Raw genomic sequence first — 20,564 nt, forward strand, 5'->3', positions numbered from 1 at the left:
GTGCTGAAAGGAGGGGCAACATGGATCCCAAATGCAGCATGGCCAAATGGTCACATCTGATGCTCTGCAAAATAGAGTATTTGAGTTTACACTCTCTGGTCATTAGAAAAGAAACACACTTAGACTAACTAACAGACTCAGCAACAGAGAGCAGCAGAAATACTAGGTGTATCGGCTCGGCTGTCCTCTCTTCTCTCCATCCCTCTGTTATCTTGTCCTGGGCCTGGCAATGTGCTGAATGTGCTGAATAAGCATGTTGGAAGGGAATATAGAGACGGAGGTAACAAGGGACGAGGAGGCACTGAGGTATAGCGGGAGAAGGAACACTGGGGTATGGAGGGAGGAGAGAGACTGAGGAATGGAAAGAGGAGGAGACACTAAGGTATGGAGGGAGGAGGAACACTGACGTATGTAGGGAGGAGGAGAGACTGAGGTATGGAAAGAGGAGGAGACACTAAGGTATGGAGGGAGGAAGAGAGACTGAGGTATGGAGGGAGGAGGAGACACAGGTATGGAGGGAGTAGGAGAGACTGAATAAAAAGAAAAGCAGACAGTATACAGTATGTATTCTTGGGGTCTATAAAGTATGTGTATGTCTACACAAAGAACTATAGCTACCTTTGCGCACAATTGACCCAGCGTCGTCCGGGTTAGGGAGGGTTTGGCCGGTAGGGATGTTCTTGTCCCATCGCGCTCTAGCGACTCCTGTGGCGGGCCGGTCGCAATGCACACTGACACGATCGCCAGGTGTACGGTGTTTCCTCCGAGACATTGGTGCGGCTGGCTTCCGGGTTAATTAAGTTGTTTTGACAAATTACCAAGCCCTTTTTACATCAGCTGATGTCACAAAGTACTGTACAGAAACCCAGCCTAAAACCCCAAACAGCAAGCAATGCAGGTGTAGAAGCACGGTGGCTAGGAAACACTCCCTAGAAAGGCAGGAACCGAGGAAGAAACCTAGAGAGGAACCAGGCTATGAGGGGTGGCCATTCTTCTTCTGGCTGTGCCAGATGGAGATTATAACAGAACATGGCCAAGATGTTCAAATGTTCATAGATGACCAGTGGTTGTAGAGGGTGTTCCAGTGGTTGTAGACGGTGCAACAGGTCAGCACCTCAGGAGTAAATGTCAGTTGGCTTTTCATAGCCGATCATTCAGAGTATCTGTACTGCTCCTGCTGTCTCTAGGGAGTTGAAAACAGCAGGTCTGGGACAGGTAGCATGTCCCGTGAACAGGTCAGGGATCCATAGCCGCAGGCAGAACAGTTGAAACTGGAGCAGCAGCACAACCAGGTGGACTGGGGACAGCAAGAAGTCATCAGGCCAGGTAGTCCTGAGGCATGGTCCTAGGGCTCAGGTCCTTGTTATTCTGGCACCACCCGGCCAGGTCTCTGACCTCTTCCCTATAGGCTGTCTCGTTATTGTCTGTGATCAGGCCTACCACTGTTGTGTCATCGGCAAACTTACACAGGAGGGGACTAAGCATGCACCCCTGAGGGACTCCAGTGCTGAGGATCAGCGTGGCAGATGTTTTGCTACCTACCCTCACCACCTGGGGGCTGCCCATCAGGAAGTCCAGGATCCAGTTGCAGAGGGAGATGTTTAGTCCCAGGGTCCTTAGCTTAGTGATGAGTTTTGAGGGCACTATGGTGTTGAACGCTGAGCTGTAGTCAATGAACAGCATTCTCACGAAGGTCTTCCTTTTGTCCAGGTGGGAAAGGGCAGTGTGGAGTGCAATAGAGATTGCATCATCTGTGGATCTGTTTGAGCGGTATGCAGACTGGAGTGGGTCTAAAGTTTCTGGGATAATGGTGTTGATGTGAGCCATTAGCAGCTTTTCAAAGCACTTCATGGCTACGGACGTGAGTGCTACGGGTCTGTAGTCATTTTGGCAGGTTACCTTAGTGCTGCTGGGCACAGGGACTATGGTGGTATGCTTGAAGCATGTTGGTATTACAGACTCAATCAGGGACATGTTGAAAATGTCAGTAAAGACACCTGCCAGTTGGTCAGCACATGCCTGGAGCACACGTCCTGGTAATCCATCTGGCCCAGTGGCCTTGTGAATGTTGACCTGTTTAAAGGTCTTACTCAAGTGGCTATGGAGAGCATGATCACATAGCTCTCATGTATGTCTCAGTGTTGCTTGCCTTGAAGTGAGCATAGAAGTGATTTAGCTCATCTGGTAGGCTCATGTCACTGGGCAGCTCGTGGCTTCTGCTTCCCTTTGTAGTCTGTAATAGTTTGCAGGCCCTGCCACATCCAACGAGCCCCGGAGCTGGTGTAGTATGAGTCAATCTTAGTCCTGTATTGGTGCTTTGCACGTTTGATGGTTCGGTCTGAGGGCATAGCAGGATTTCTTATAAGCTTCCGGGATAGAGTCCCGCACTTTGAAAGCGGCAGCTCTACCCTTTAGCTCAGTGCGAATGTTGCCTGTAATCCATGGCTTCTGGTTGGGGTATGTACGTACAGTCACTGTGGGGACGACGTCCTTGATGCACTTATTGATTAAGCCAGTGACTGATGTGGTGTACTCCGTAATGCCATCGGAAGAATCCCAGAACATATTCCGGTCTGTGCTAGCAAAACAGTCCTGTAGTTTAGCATCTGCTTCATCTAACAACTTTTTTTATAGTCCGAGTCACAGGTGCTTCCTCCTTTAATTTTTGCTTGTAAGCAGGAACCAGGTGGATAGAATTATGGTCAGATTTGCCAAATGGATGGCGAGGGAGAGCTTTGTACGCATCTCTGTGTGTGGAGTAAAGGTGATCTAGAATTTTTTTCCCTCTGGTTGCGTATGTAACATGCTGATAGAAATTAGGTAAAAATGATTTAAGTTTCCCTGCATTAAAGTCCCCGGGCACTAGGAGCGCTGCCTGTGGGTGAGCGGTTTCCTGTTTGCGTATTTCCTCAAACAGCTGACTCAGTGCGGTCTTAGTGCCAGCGTCCGTCTGTGGTGGTAAATAAACAGCCACACATTTTTTTTATGAAAACTCTCTTGGCAAATAGTGTGGTCTACACCTTATCATAAGATACTCTACTTCAGGCGAGCAAAATCTAGAGACTTCCTTAGATCTCGTGCACCAGCTGTTGTTTACAAATATACACAGACCTCCCCCGTTGTCGTCTTACCAGAGTGTGCTGTTCTAGCATATATCCCGCCAGCTGAATGTTTTCCATGTCGTCATTCAGCTATGATTCGGTGAAACATAAGATATTACAGTTTTTGATGTCCCGTTGGTAGGATATTCTTGATCGTACCTTGTCTAATTTATTGTCGAATGTTTGTACATTGGCAAGTAATATTGATGGTAAGGGAAGATTCCCCACTTGCCATTGGCGGATCCTTTCGAGTTACACCGCCCTGTGTCCTCTATACCTGCGTCTCTTTCTCTTGACAATGACGGGGATTTCGGCCTTGTCGGGTGTCTGAAGTACATCCTGCTTGTGTGTCCTGCTTGTTGAAGAAAAAATCTTTGTCTAATCTGAGGTGAGTGATCGCTGTCCTGATATCCAGAAGCTATTTTTGTTGCCGTAAGATACGGTGGCAGAAACACTATGTACAAAATAAGTTACAAATAACGCGAAAAAACACACATAAATAGCACAATTGGTTGGCGCCCGTAAAACGGCTGCCATTTCTTCCCGGCACCATCATAGATTATAGATCATATTTACATTTAAAGAGAGAATAGTAACGTAGTTACATTTATAGACAGAGTAGTAATGTAGTTACATTTACAGAGAGAATAGTAATGTAGTTACATTTACAGAGGGAGTAGTAATGTAGTTACATTTACAGAGAGTGTAGTAATTAGGGATGCACCAATATTACATTTTTGCCCAATACCGATATCAGATATTTTCCTCACCAAAAAACCTGATACCGATACCGATAACCGATATTTAAAATGTTTGCGGCCTTTTAAGCATTCTAGTACAGTTAAATAGTTGAAACACACACACACTGATCAACAAGTTATTTTGTTGGCATTTACGTATGTCCCCATTACCAGTAAAACGTAATCAAAACCTATTTCTTTCACTTGCTTGCTGTGATGTTTCGTTGTTCATTTTTTCAGTCGTTTCATTCTCAACCAGGAATTCATCATACATGTCAAGCACCGATATATTGTGCATCACTAGTAGTAATGTAGTTACATTTACAGAGAGAGTAGTAACGTAGTTAAATTTACAGAGAGTAGTAACATAGCTACATTTACAGAGAGAGTAGTAATGTAGTTACATTTACAGAGCACCAATGTAGTTACATTTACAGAGAGAGTAGAAATGTAGTTACATTTACAGAGAGAGTAGTAATGTAGTTACATTTACAGAGAGAGTAGAAATGTAGTTACATTTACAGAGAGAGTAGTAATGTAGTTACATTTACGGAGAGAGTAGTAATGTAGTTGCATTCACAGAGAGAGTAGTAATGAAGTTACATTTACAGAGAGAGTAGTAACGCAGATATATTTACAGCGAGAGTAGTAATGTAGTTACATTTTCAGAATGCTAGTATTAGTGTGCATGGCTCATTGTTCTGCATCAGTCTCCTCTCCAGGGGTCCATGATGTGGTACATCACTCTTTCTCTAGGTCCATCATAGTGTTATTACCATCAATGGCGGCTTGTCCATTAGGACGTTAGGGGTGGTGCCTCAAGTGTGATTGGTCAAAAAATAATAATATGTTTTTTGGCTCTGTGGCTGTGCACAATTCGCAACATCGTTTTTGTTTCCTCTGCGTAAGAATTCTCCAACACTCACAGCCAAAGGTATTACAATTTTATACTCATCCAATGTCTGCAATGTTTTTGGATGATGTGATGATGTTGTCATTGCTCGCACTTCTTTTTGTGTGCACTGAGTGCTAGTGCGCATGTGATGTTGGTCCGTATAAACCGGATGCAACCCGGATATAGACGGTCTATGAATCTGCGGATGCGAACATGAGTAGATTACGTTGAAAACGACCGTCGGATATCTTGGACGCAGTCTCCAGTTCATATTATACCTCAGTGAGTAGGACACTAGGCAATTGTGAGGAGGAGGAGTCTACCGTGTCTGGAAGAATCTTCATTAATTTTCTGTATTCGGGATTTAATTTTAAGCTTTGTTTAATGATTGACAATTACAGCTGATTTTGGGATTGTATTATACAGTATATGGATTCGCTCTCCTTAAATATAAGTAATCTGATTTATTAGTTTCAGTCTCTGAATTGTTTAATCAAACCTTTCGCTGCCAGCTCCTGATAGCAGGGCATAAAAACTACAATCTGTCTCCTGAACTAGCATAGTGTGCATGGGCACACATGCGCACTATGCCCAACCTCATTTCCCTGGTTTTCCCTGGCTGAACTAGCTGGCTAGCTTAATTATGCTAGGTTTTGTCCTCATTGCCATACTCCATCAATACGGCACACTCACCTTCAAAACTCCTTTGCTAGTTATACAATAATACAACTAAGACATTTGCTGGAAAGAAACATACAAATGTTTATTGTTTTATTGTTTTGTTGAAAAGTCAAGACTGGTTCGAGGTATCTCTCGTAAGACGACGGTGGCGAAGGATATCGTTGCTACTTAACGCAGATCTAAGTTCAGTTTCGAGGTCCACCGGCATCAATGGCATAGGGTTAGCTGGACGTTTCTGACTGGTGTTGGAACTGTGACAACGGCCAGCCTCTCCCCACTTGGCTCGATGGGATATGTAGTGATTTTTCCAACACAGCCAGATATGTTCACAGTGTTGTACCCTTGACCTTTTCTTTATTGACTATTAAAAATGTATTTGTTGATTAAATCAAACTTTATTAATATAATGAGTAATCCAGGAATGTCACAAGTTAAATGACATGAGAAAACCAAAGGAAATAGCGGCGCTACAGAGCACTATGACTATAATAAAGGTCTTCCAGACACGAAGGGTCCACGGAGCACCTCCTCACCACTCTATTTCAAGTGTAACTAAACTTACTGGCGAGCTCATCATGCTTGTGACATTATGCTAGCAAGCTATCCCCAGTTTAAAAATGTGGTTTTACTTGTCGCATCTGTGCTTGTTGCGTTTTCCTTGTGTTTGTCACTGTTTGATGCACTGTTGAGCTGGAACACTGTTGAGCTGGAACACTGTTGAGCTGGAACACTGTTGAGCTGGCTGCTAGTGATGGGTCGTTCGCGAGCCGGCTCTTGTAGGTGAACATTTGGAGCCGGCTCTTGTAGGTGAACATTGGGAGCCGGCTCTTGTAGGTGAACATTGGGAGCCGGCTCTTGTAGGTGAACATTGGGAGCCGGCTCTTGTAGGTGAACATTGGGAGCCGGCTCTTGTAGGTGAACGTTGGGAGCCGGCTCGCATATCAGAAGAGCCGAATCGATTTATAAAAATATAAAAAAATAAGATATGAATAATCAAAAGATTTAAATGGATAGAATTAACTAATTCAAAGAATGAAAAAATAAATAAAATAATATAGGCCTAAATGCTCAAGCGCACACATTTGTTCTGACTGTGTACTCAGACTAACAGCCTCACCTGCTGTTCCTGTCAATCAGACACACAGTGTCAACCAATGAACCAAAGATGCGTGAGGGAGGGCCAAGCCAACTCACTCACAGTCACACACTTAGCAGCCGAGGAGAGAGAGGAAGGATAGCTGCGAAAACAACAGCTGGAAAATGAGTCAGAAGCACAGTAGCATTTTGATACATTTTAATAATGTAAACAATGTTAGAGCACAGTGTAGAATTTGCCAAAATCTCATATAAAGCCGGTTCTACGCACAACCTACACCGGCATATGCAAACTGTGCACCCAACTGTGAAGCTAGCTGTAGCGGAGCTTCGAGAAATTAGCGGGCCTGCTAGTGATAGTGGTGGAGCCAGCACCTCCACACGTGGAGATGTAGCCACTCAGTCAAGTAGGCCTACTCCACGACCCACAGCAACGCAGTCTTCTGTTGACCAGTTTATGCCAAAGTCTATGTCTATAGCAAAACAAGGCCAAATTGATATTGCATTGGCTAAAATGATTGCCACCGATTTCCAGCCATTTTCGATCGTGGAGGACAGAGGTTTTAGAAATGATAGCAATAGCCTAAATCCAATGTACACAATTCCAAGCTGGAAAACACTTTCAAAATCACTTATTCCACAACTGTACAAGAGCACACAGGCTTCAGTGTGGGAAAGAGTCCAAAAAGCAACTGCAGTTTGCCTTACCACTGACTGCTGGACATCAAGGGTAACCACTTCTTACATGTCAGTTACATGTCACTTCATTGAAGATTTTTCGATGTCTAGCTGTCTTCTGGACTGCTTTGAGTTCAGTGACAGACACACCTCAGAGAACATGACAGAGGAACTGTTGAGAGTGGCCAGAGAATGGCAAGTAGAAGGAAAAGTGGTCTGTTGTGTTAGCGACAATGCAGCGAACATAACCAAAGCCATGAAAATGTTAAAATGGACCCATCATCCATGTCTTGCCCACACAATCAACCTGATTGTAAGAGATGCTCTGAAGGTGATGAAGCCCACTGTGGACAAAGTGAAAGCAGCTGTGGAATACTTCCACAGGAGTACAGTATGTGCTGAAAAACGAAAGTCTACATAACGCCAGATGGGATGCCTGAGCTGAGGCCTAAACAAGACTGCACTACAAGGTGGAATTCAACATTTTATATGTTGAAACGGTTTCTTGAGTCAAAGGATGCCATCGTCTCTACCCTGGCCATTGTCAATGCACCTGTTGATACTCTGACCCAAGAGGAATGGGAGGTGTTGGAGGAGGTGTGCAGAGTCCTGGAACCCTTTGAGCAGGTCACTGTGGAGATCAGTGGAGAGAGGTACAGTAAGCAGTTATTACTACATCATTATTTAATCCAGTTTTATATAGGTATATGAGCAGTAGATGAGAATATAGTATCAGTAGACGAAACATGAACCTGAACTAATAAGTTACTGTTCTCTCTTTTCAGCTATGTGACAGCCTCAAAAATGATACTCCTGTGTAAGGGTCTGCAGCGAATCACAGCCAGACACCAGAGAGAAGCAAATGTAACCATAGGACGTGTGACAGAGTTGATGGACACCCTATGCTCATCAATGGACAGAAAGTTCCACAGAATGGAATATAATCACGTGCTATCAGAAACTGTTGCACTTGACCCCGGGTTTAAGAAGTTAGCCTTCAGTGATGCCAGAGCGATTGATGAGGCTCTTCAAAGAATAACCTCAGCAGCAGGGAGGGACAGTCCCAGCAGTCAACTGGCTCAGGCACCAGGGCAACAGGAAGAAGAGGGATCAGATGGAGCAGAAGCACCAGCAGTAGTGCCACAAACGTCTGCGGTTTGGATGCTGTTTGATGAGAGAGAAACTGGGGATGCAGCACGAAGGAATCCCTCAGCAGATGCCATTATGGAAGTCCGATCCTATTTGGAGGAGCTCTGTTATTTATATTTCTTTGATTATGGTGCAATATTCTATTATGCTGTTCAGATTGCATTCGTTTTGAATGGTCAGATTTATATGTACTTTGTTTATATACATAAAAAAGTTATACTTTAAATGCAAATGTTTAATAGCATTCTTTTTCATAACAAACCAATGCATTTTTAAATACATTGTGGTTAAGGTAGAGTATGATTTCATTTAGTAATTTAATTAGAATTGTTTTAATACCAATCATAGTCAAACTATCGCAAACTGTTTGACTTGAAAAAATACATAACATTTATTTTTAAAGAGCCGTTTGGGATCCAAAAGAGCCGGCTCTTTTTGGTGAGCTGAGCCGAACGAGCCGGTTCACTGAAAAGAGCCGGAATGTTCATCACTACTGGCTGCAATGTTTGTGCGTAGTTCTAAAAATAGAACACACTTTGGCCGCATGGGAAGCAGTGGTGCTTCTGCTTACATGCAAAAGTGAAATAGGTGTATTTATGTTGTAGTTGAAATGAACAGATCACTTTATACATTTTCCCAAAGAAACAACCAGTAATTAGAAAACTTGGCATAATATTGCTGTCGTGCTTTGTTGACAATATGACCCCGCCCAGCCAAGGTTATTCAGTCAATCACAAACGACCACTGATTACCATTCTAATGGTATGAGGGTATATTCTGTCATTAAATAGCAGAAAACAAATCATTCAGTAGACATTAATACCAGTTATAGACTATGGTGATATTGTTTATAATATGAATGCAGCTACCACTGTCTTGAATCTATTGGACACATTTTATCATAGCGTGAAAGTAGGTTGGCCCTCTTTGAAGTCTAATAGATCGATGCATTAATTAAACTCTTTTGATTTATAAAGCCCTCCTGCATATTCTTCCGCCTGACCTTACTTCTGTCAGGTTTCCGTAAGGCAGGAGAAAAGGCAGAGTCAAACGCAGGAGACGTAGTCCAGTAGTGCTAAACACACAGAACGTTCACAGACCTGCTCGCTGACGAATAAACAATCCCGCACATAACATAAACCAAAAGGAACCAAATAAATACCCACCCCTACTAATTACAGAAACGGAAATAGGTGCGGTCTAAAACAGACAAAACACAATGAACACAGAACATAGATCGGTGGCAGCTAGTGGATTAAGGATTAAGTCTCCTCGCTGCTCGGATGTACTCCAGGTTACGGTGGTCGGTCCAGATGAGAAAAGGGTGACGTGCCCCCTCAAGCCAATGTCTCCACACTGTCAAAGCCTTGACCACGGGCAACAACTCCCTGTCCCCCACGTCATAGTTGCGCTCCGCCGGACTCAGCTTCTTAGAAAAGAATGCACAGGGGCGGAGCTTCGGAGGAGCGCCCGAGCGCTGCGACAGCACTGCTCCGACCCCAGCCTCGGATGCGTCCACCTCTACTATGAATGGCAAAGAGGGATCCGGATGCGCCAGCACCGGCGCGTCGGTAAACAGAACCTTCAGACGACGGAAGGCTCTGTCCGCCTCTGTCAACCACTGCAGTCGCACCGGACCCCCCTTCATCAGTGAGGTAATGGGAGCTGCCACCTGACCAAAACCCCGGATAAACCTCCGGTAATAATTGGCGAACCCCAAGAACCGCTGCACCTCCTTCACCGTGGTAGGGGTCGGCCAATTACGCACGGCCGTAACGCAATCACATTCCATCACCACCCCTGTGGTGGAAATGCGATATCCCAGGTAAGAGACGGCTTGTTTGGAGAACTCACATTTCTCAGCCTTGACGTATAGGTTATGCTCCAGCAGCCGCCCAAGCACTTTGCGCACCAGAGCCACATGCGCGGCGAGTGTGGCGGAGTAGATCAGAATGTCATCGATGTACACCACCACACCCTGTCCAAGCATGTCTCTGAGAACCTCGTCCACAAAGGATTGGAAGACAGCGTGAGCATTTTTTAACCCATACGGCATGACGAGGTACTCATAATGGCCAGATGTGGTACTAAATGCGGTTTTCCACTCGTCTCCCCCTCGGATACGCACCAGGTTATACGCGCTCCTGAGATCTAGTTTGGTGAAGAAGCGCGCCCCGTGAAATGACTCCACCACCGTAGCAATGAGAGGTAGCGGGTAACTGAAACCTACTGTGATCGAATTTAGACCTCTATAGTCAATGCACGGGCGCAGACCTCCCTCCTTCTTCTTCACAAAAAAGAAGCTCGAAGAGACAGGGGATTTAGATGGCCGAATGTATCCCTGTCTCAAGGACTCAGCGACATATGTTTCCATAGCCACTGTCTCCTCCTGAGACAGAGGATACACGTGGCTTTTAGGAAGGACAGCGCCAGCCTGGAGGTTTATCGCACAATCTCCCTGTCGATGGGGTGGTAATTGGGTCGCCTTCGTCTTACTGAAGGCGATAGCCAAATCGGCATATTCAGAGGGAATGTGCACAGTAGAGACTTGGTCTGGACTCTCCACCGTGGTTGCACCGATGGAAACTCCTATACACCTACCTGAGCACTCCCTCGACCACCCCTTAAGAGCCCTCTGTCCCCACGAAATCTGAGGGTTGTGAGTGGCTAGCCAGGGGATACCCAGTACCACTGGAAACGCCGGGGAGTCAATGAGGAAGAGGCTGATACGTTCCACATGACCCCCCCACGTCGCCATAACCAGTGGCACCGTAGCCTCCCCCACTTGGCCGGACCCTAGTGGTTGACTGTCTAAGGCGTGCACAGGGAAGGGGTGGTCCAGCTGAACCAGGGGAATCCCTAACCTTTTAGCAACCCCACGGTCCATAAAACTCCCAGCTGCACCTGAATCGACTAGTGCCTTATACTGGAAGTGAGGGGAAAAATCAGGAAAACAAACTGAAATGTACAGATAGTCGACAGGGGGCTCTGGGTGTGGCTGGTGCTGACTCACCTGGGGGGTCGATGTAGTGCTCTGCCTGTCATCCGAACTCCCGGGGGGACCCCTCCAGCACCGGTCCGCAGTGTGTCCTCTGCGCCCGCAGTGGGTGCAGGAGAGGCCCCTCCCCCCAGTCCTCCTTGATGCAGCTCCTCCTATCTCCATGGGCTGTGGAGCAGGAGGGCTGGGAGGTGGAACGAACAGGCCCCGACTGGAACGTCCCCGGGCAGCCAGCAGGTTGTCCAGTCTGATGGATAAATCCACCAGCTGGTCCAGTGTGATGGCGTGGTCCCTGCAGGCCAGCTCCCGGCGGACATCCTCTCGGAGACTGCAGCGATAAGAATCCATCAGGGCCCGCTCATTCCACCCCGACCCCGCAGCGAGAGTCCTGAAATCCAGGGCGAAGTCCTGAGTGCTCCTCGTCCCCTGTCTTAAGTGAAACAATCGCTCACTCGCCGCCTTGCCCTCCGGGGGATGATCGAATACCGCCCGGAAGCGGCGGGTGAACTCCGGGTAGTCACCCCGAGCCGAGTCTGGGCCATCCCAAACCGTGTTGGCCCATTCCAAGGATCTACCCGTAAGACAAGAGACGAGGGCGCTCACCTTTTCTTCGTCGGAGGGAGAGGGGCGAACGGTCGCCAGGTAGAGTTCTATCTATAGTAGAAACCCCTTACATCCCGCAGCGGTCCCGTCAAACTCCCTTGGTGGCGTAATCCGGATGCCGCTCGCGCCTGCTTCAGGTGGGGTTGGTAGAGGCACCGGCTAAGGAACTGGAGCTGATCTGGTGATTGAAGCCCCTCTCTCCCAGTTCTCCAATCTGGCCAGCACTTGGTCCATCGCCGAGCCCAAGCGGTGGAGGAGGTTGGAGTGCTGTGACACCTGTTCTGCCACTGACGGTGCTTCCACTCCTGCTGACTCCATATTTTATTTAGGTGCGGGATTCTGTCAGGTTTCCGTAAGGCAGGAGAAAAGGCAGAGTCAAACGCAGGAGACGTAGTCCAGTAGTGCCGTAGAACGGTATATTTATTGCACCGAAAAAAAAACACTCGACTTAACAACAGGGCATAGAGTGTGCCCAGAGACCACACGGGAACACAGTAAACCCCGAGAAAACAACGATACGTACGGGGCGCAGCCCGGGCAAATAGAATGTTCCTCTAGCGAGAATCTGCTGGGGAAAAAATGTGCTAAACACACAGAACGTTCACAGACCTGCTCGCTGACGAATAAACAATCCCGCACAAAACACAAACCAAAAGGAACCAACTAAATACCCCCCCCCCCCTACTAATTACAGAAACGGAAACAGGTGCGGACTAAAACAGACAAAACACAATGAACACAGAACATAGATCGGTGGCAGCTAGTAGACCGGCGACGACGACCGCCGAGCGCCGCCCGGCCGAGGAGGGGCACCATTTTCTGTGGATACTGTGACAACTTCATTGTTACAGATATATGAGATTCCAGAACCGTTCTCATGGATGGCTAACGCTGGAGATCCCTTCAATCTCCACTGAGTTAGGTAAGTCTGCTTTTAGTTTTTTTGTACCTTACTTGTGGAATAATCTCCAAAGCTCTCTAAAATTGGACGAATTGGTGCCTCTAGGGCACTGGTCACAAAGAAGTCGACAAATATTTCTGTAAAAAACAACAACTATAAAGCCTTCCTTTCCTATTTTCTTTTATTTCTCTCACACTGTTGGCGGTAGGTGCACCCAATTCAGCTGCCCTGAGTGCTGGGTAGGCGAAGTGTTCGCATTTTTAACCATTTCATGTGTCTGAAGGTACAAACTCTTCCTTCCCGGTGGGCCCGGAGAAAGCAAATCAAGTGCACTATAGGTCTCCTGCTGGCTAATCGGATGTCTCAGATGACCCTGTCTGCAGTAACGTAGCAGTTATAAAAGAAAGCTACAGCAAAGTTGATACTGTGAGATTTCTAAACGTTTAAAACCATGACTAGAGAGACTGTCAACGAACACAGCAGAGCTGCTGTTTTTATGAGCGAGTTCATGTTTAAGTTCTTACTCAGAACTGTCAACACTTTGTATTCAAAAAATGTATAAGCCATAAAATGCACTTTCTTCCTACCTCCACTCGCACTACAACCAGCACTGCAGCTGTAATGAATGAGGAGGAAAGTCTATCTATAGGCTTGCATTGTTGCTATCTTTTTTAATATCGAGGAATATTTCACTTTCTCTGGTCATAAGTGTATTAACATTAATTTGTGAGACTGACCTTCAGATGCAGGCACCATCAGCCCAGTAAAATTTTAATAAAAAGCGAATTATTTAAATGTGTGCTCACTCAGCTGTGTCTCACATATAATACAACAGCTGATTGATTACCAGTGTGATCCTATAGCCTAGTCAAATGTTGAAATATACTCTATATATTTTTTAAACGGTCCGAAGGACAATGCATTGGCAGGGAAATTCAAGCAAAGCCAATATGTGGTGATAATGTATTGGCCAATAGCCTACTGCACAAACCTCATTGCTACAGAACTGTTTTTAATTGGTTAATGTTGCGTAGGTTTATGTTTTTTAAGTCATGTTAAAAGAAAATCTGAGCGGTAGATCTTGGCTTGCATTTTGGCTCAGAACGTGATCTTGACTCAGAAAAGGTTGGTGACCTCTGCTCTAGGGCAATTCAAAAGGCTGATGAACATTTTTGGTTTTTTTATGATTGTGTTTTGTTTCATGTATTGATGTGAATATTGACTGTATATTGCAGGACTCTCCACCCCTGTTTCCGTAGGTTTTCACTCCAACCCCAGTTGTAGCTAACCTGATTCACCTTATCAATCGCCTAATTATTAGAATCAGGTGCACTAGATTGGGGTGGAGCAAAAACCTGAAGGACAGTAGCTCTCCAGGAACAGGGTTGGAGAGCCCTGGTATAGTGTATATTGACGTGTATACAGGGCTCATCTGTAAAAGAGACCTTGGTCTCAACATGACTCCTTCTCAAAATTAAGGTTAAATAAATAGGAGGTGGACTACATCCCAAATGGCACCCTTTTACCTATATAGTGCAGTACTTTGAACAGGACTGGTCAAAAGTAGGGAACTCTATAGGGAATAGGGTGACATTTGGGACTCAGCTGTGGGATGGAGCTGCAGCAGAGTGGGCTCCCCTGTCCCAAGTCATGAAGATGGATGCTTGGCCCAGTGCCGGGCAGCGCTGGGCAGGCAGACACAGCTGAGTGCTCCCTGCACCATGGTCCCTGACTGTCAGCCAGCCCTGCCAGCCTTGGCAGGTATAATCTCACAAGACAACACGCTAAAACCAAATCCTGCTTAATAAAGTGGACAGAAATAGAGCATTGTGTAAGCGGGCAGAACCATGTATGACCTTGTCCCAAATGGTACCCTATTCCCTATTATAGTGTACTACTTTTGACCAGGATCCATAGAGCCCATATAGGGAATAGGGTGCCATTTGGGACACAGTCGTGCACGGTGCTGCTCGCTTACACACTGCTCTATTTCTGTCCACTTTTATTAGCAGGATTTGGTCTGTGTGCTCAGTGCTGGCAGGTGTATTATGTAATTATACCTGGCAGGGTATATCACATAAGACACTCAGCCTATGTGTGTGAACTGTGATGACGCATCGGGAAATATGGAGGTCTTGTATTGTATACTGGACAATCTCTTGATGCTCATAATGTACCAGCCAGTGCAGGATGGTGTGCCTCTATATCATGTGAGGAGGTAAATGAGGGCTGGTTAGGACTAGTGAGGGCTGGTTAGGACTAGTAGGGGCTGGTTAGGACTAGTGAGGGATGGTTAGGACTGGTTAGGACTAGTGAGGGCTGGTTAGGACTAAAGAGGGCTGGTTAGGACTGGTTAGGACTAGTGCGGGCTGGTTAGGACTGGTAGGGGCTGGTTGGGACTAGTGAGGGATGGTTAGGACTGGTTAGGACTAGTGAGGGCTGGTTAGGACTAGTGAGGGCTGGTTAGGATTAGTGAGGGCTGGTTAGGACTAGTGAAGGGTTGGTTAGGACTAGTGAAGGCTGGTTAAGACTGGTTAGAACTGGTTAGGACTAATGAGGGCTGGTTAGGATTAGTGAGGGCTGGTTAGGACTAGTGAGGGCTGGTATGGATCTCATTTGGGTGGAAGGCCACTGAGAGGTAGTAACTAGATTGTGGAACATGGAGTGTGTCCCAAATGTCACCCTATTCCCTATATACAGTAGTGCACTACTTATGACCAGACCACTATGGTGAAAAGAAGTGCATTATAAAGGGAATAGGGTGCCATTTGGGACACATACCTATGCGTGCTGGGGTACATCAGGCATTCATCATACATACTCGATATGGCTGGATGGATATTGAGCTCGGCATTGATGGTAGGTACTATAGAGTACATTTATATTTTAGGAATTTCAGCCTTCATGTACGTCTCAAATCGATGTTGAGGTCCTAAACAAAATATGTTATGCTGGTGAAAAGTTGAAATATTGAGATTTTTTCAAAACCGTCTTCAATTATATCAACCTGTCTAATGCTATTAATGTGCAGAAAACACACTCATAATAAGTACTCCTTCAGATACGGCGAATTCAGTCATTTTTGTAACTACTTGTGTAATTGAATTAGTTCTGATTGTAATAATCTTTAATGCTAACCAAGGAAACAAACCAATGAGATTCTTAATCTAATCTTTAGAATATTTGATAATAGTGGAGGCTCCTCAGAGGATGAAGGGGAGGACCATCCTCCTCAGTGAATTTCATTTAAAAAACAGTGAAACATTAAAAAGCTATCCTTTTTAGATAAAACTGTACTAAATATATTTACGTCACCAAATAACAACCCTAAGCACATAGCCAAGACAATGCAGGGGTGGCTTCGGAACAAGTCTCTGAATGTCCTTGAGCGGTCCAGCCAAAGTCCGGACTTGAACCAGATTGAACATCTCTGGACAGACCTGAAAATAGCTGTGCAGCGACGCTAGTTGTTCAACCTGACAGAGCTTGAGAGGATCTGCAGAGAAGAATGGAGAAACTCCCAAAATACAGGTATGCCAAGCTTGTAGTGTCATACCCAAGAAGAATTGAGGCTGTAATCGCTGCCAAAGGTGCTTCAACAAAGTACTGAGTAAAGGGTCTGAATACTTACGTAAATGTGACATTTCAGTTTTTAATTTGTAATAAATTTGCAAACATTTCTAAAAACCTTTTTTGCTTTGTCATTATGGGGTATTTTATGTAGATTGAAAAAAATAATTACATCCATTTCAGAATAAGGCTGTAATGTAACAAAATGTGGAAAAAGTCAAGGGGTCTGAACACTTTCCGAATCCATTGTATATATTTTTGTACTTTCACTTACTTAGCTAGCGAATGCAGCTAGGTAATTTAGCCTACTTAAACACCTGGCTCAAACAGAGAGGGGTGTTATGTTAGATAGCTGGCTTTGGCTATCTAACACTGGAACTCTTCCAAGTCAAGGTAAGCTTTAGGTTTTATTAATTTATTGCCACAGGGGCTCACAGGTGTAACTGCTAAACTGCTTGTTGTACACTGTACTGCATGATTTTAGCAGGTTTACTAACGCATTAGTTCTAGTATATTGACTATGATGTTAATATGGTGAAAATTATGTAGGCTGTGTGTAGCGGTTAGCAGTTATGTTATGAAAATTTGGCTTGGAAGGTGTTTTTCGCCTGGTCACAGACAGCTGTTGTATTGTGCACTGAAGTCCACAAGTGAAGGGAAAAGGTGAGAGGAGGAAAGAGCGTAGAAACAAGAAGGAATTATATACACAACGAGCAAAGTGATCATGCAGTTTATATGCTGCTGAGTTCTGTGATTGCATGTATTCATTCCACCAATTCTGTTGAAAAAAACGGGGATAAACATACCTGAATTTGTCCAATAGAAACTCTTGTTTGCAAATGTTAGACAATTACAACTTAGATCAGCTAGATGCAGAGTGTGCAAGGTGGTATTGAATGTGTCACTGTCTGTCACCTTGATGACGCTAATTTCTCTCGATCTGCGCACCTACGTTGTAAACCTTCATTTGTCGGCTAGGTTGTAACAACCTCATGTACAGTAGCAGCCTAAACCTATCAATGTTACATTGAACTGGGTGAATGGAATATGAATGACAGTCATCCAATATGCTGTAATATAAATAAGGCCACGCTCCTCATTTTTTGTTGTTATAATCCTCCCTCATCTTAAACGGCACTGACCGCCACTGTTGGATAATGATTTTAAGATGGTGGTGATAAATTGGTCATGCGGAAATGGCAAAGAAGTCCTGTGCTGAAAAAAGAAATGAAAATAACTGTGTAGGAGGAGTACTATGATTTATAGTTCCTTTCTAAGATTTAAGGGTTTAACAGGAACAGCAAAGCCTTGTGAGGTGTGAAGAGTAGTGAAGTGAACCAGGAGGGTCTGCTCCCCAGTGTGTGTCCCAAATGGCAGTCTTTCCCCTATATTGTGCATTACTTAATTAGAGCTCTATGTGCCCTGGTCAAAAGTAGTGCACTATATACTGTTGGGAATAGGGTGCCATGTGGGGCGCATCCTATGAGGGAAGTGCAATGACGCTGTGCCCTTGGCAGAGCAGGGGCCAGGGGGGAGAGGCAGTATGCTGTGTAGTGTGGAGTATAGCACCCTTCATCAGTGAAGACAGCGGTAGGGGAAGGGTTGAAAGGGACGCAGTCTGGCTCCTCCGAGTGTGTCAGCCTGTCATAGGGTGGTGTGGAGATAGATCACAGCTCTTACTGGCCCTCATTTGTACAGCATGTTAATGTCCAGTGAAACCTACTACTTGGGAGACACACCTGCTGTAAAAGTCCAGCTGTAAAAATGCTTGTAAAAGCCATTCTTCACTCCACTCTGAGACATGCATGCACGTACACAGGCACATACACACACGCAGGCACATACACACGCATTTTCAAGAGCACTCTCTCTCCCTCTCTCTCAGCCAGCCAGCCAGCAAACCAATCCTGTGTGCTCAGCACCACTTTGTTGTTTTGCAGTGTTGGTCCCTTCAATTATTTACTGCCTGCTGTAACAACCACCGCTCCATGAAAATACACACTTTAGTACATCTCCTATGAGCTGACAACCTATAAGCACCAGCTGAAGACCAGCCAGAGAGTGTGAGATGTGTGTAAGAGATTGGGATTGTGTGTGTGTCTCTGTGTGTGTGTCAGAGTAAAGATAGTTTATCAACCATGGGGTTGTACAGGTGGAGAGGCAAATAGTGGAGTAACTGCTATGGTTACCGATCATTGTACCACTTATTCCCCATCTCTAAACCAGGAAAAGCTTAGAAAATTAAAAAATGTGGCAGTTTGTGCAGGTTTTTGCCTTTGTGATCTTTCTCCTCCTTTTCCCTCCCTCCCTCTCCAGACCCCTCCTTCCCTCCCTCCCCAGACCTGTCCTTCCCTCCCTCCCCAGACCTCTCCTTCCCTCCCTCCCCAGACCTCTCCTTCCCTCCCTCCCCAGACCTCTCCTTCCCTCCCCAGACCTCTCCTTCCCTCCCTCTCCAGACCTCTCCTTCCCTCCTTCCCTCCCTCTCCAGACCTCTCCTTCCCTCCCTCTCCAGACCTCTCCTTCCCTCCCTCCCAGACCTCTCCTTCCCTCCCTCCCCAGACCTCTCCTTCCCTCCCCAGACCTCTCCTTCCCTCCCTCCCCAGACCTCTTCTTCCCTCCCTCCCCAGACCTCTCCTTCCCTCCCTCCCCAGACCTCTCCTTCCCTCCCCAGACCTCTCCTTCCCTCCCTCCCCAGACCTCTCCTTCCCTCCTTCCCTCCCCCCCCAGACCTCTCCTTCCCTCCCTCCCCAGACCTCTCCTTCCCTCCTTCCCTCCCCAGACCTCTCCTTCCCTCCTTCCCTCCCTCCCCAGACCTCTCCTTCCCTCCCTCCCCAGACCTCTCCTTCCCTCCTTCCCTCCCTCCCCCAGACCTCTCCTTCCCTCCTTCCCTCCCTCCCCCAGACCTCTCCTTCCCTCCCTCCCCAGACCTCTCCTTCCCTCCCTCCCCAGACCTCTCCTTCCCTCCCTCCCCAGACCTCTCCTTCCCTCCCTCTCCAGACCTCTCCTTCCCTCCCTCCCCAGACCTCTCCTTCCCTCCCTCCCCAGACCTCTCCTTCCCTCCCTCCCCAGACCTCTCCTTCCCTCCCTCCCCAGACCTCTCCTTCCCTCCCTCATGTGTTTCATGGCAATATAGAAATAATGAAGACACAACTTGATTAGAATTAGAGAATTTTTTTACTGGGTGAAAAAAAACACTTTGAAAACATTTATACTGGTTAGTACCATTGTTGTACAATGTGAAACATACTGTACTGCTTGTAATGTTAGTTCAGTTACAGCAAGGGAAGAAAACAAATCTACTAAATTCTCATGATATACAGTGCCTTCGGGAAAAGTAGTCAGACCCCTTGACTTTTTCCACATTTTGTTACATTACAGCCTTAATTCTAAAATGTATTAAATTGATGTTGTTTTTCTAATCAACGTACACACAAAACCCCATAATGACAAAGAAAAAACAGTTTGACAATGTGGTGGCTAATTTCTGCATTACCAAATGAGAAGAGTTACAGACACACCAGTCCGAGTTAAACTACATCTTTAATACTTAAGATACTTTTGCAAAAGCACTTGACCCCCTATAATGCACTCTCTCGAATGAACCATTGAATGAGGTAATTACACAATGGCTACAGAGATCTTTTATAGCAACGATACACCCCCTTCAACGTACATTGACAAACCACAGATACTTAGTAACAGTTCACAAAGGTTAAGTTTTGTATGACAGATATCCATAAAACATAGCAGACAGTAACTGCTATGTCAACCTGGTTCATTGAATAGCCCAGTATCTGGTCTCCTTAGAACCGTCCCTCCCTGGTACGGTATAGAACAAAAACACCATTTCATCCAATGACATATATCAATTGTCAACTCTAGATACTCCCATCTCAAGCAAACCTCCTCTTGACCCTACTCCTGGACAGGCTCACTGGGGAGTGAGCCTCTAGGCCACATATTATCACAGGATAAGTGCGAGATCTAAGAGAGGACATACAAGGGTCCATTTACTGCCATAATCCTCCCCACAATAAAGGAAAGGAGGGAGTGACTTGCTCACAGACATTGTGGAGATAAGTCATTGGTTCCCCATTAATCACGCCATCCCTTCACATGGTTTAAGAATAAGTAAAGACACATTCCCATGATG

Source organism: Salmo trutta, chromosome 9 (assembly GCF_901001165.1).
Source record: "Salmo trutta chromosome 9, fSalTru1.1, whole genome shotgun sequence".
NCBI classification, from domain to species: Eukaryota; Metazoa; Chordata; class Actinopteri; order Salmoniformes; family Salmonidae; genus Salmo; species Salmo trutta.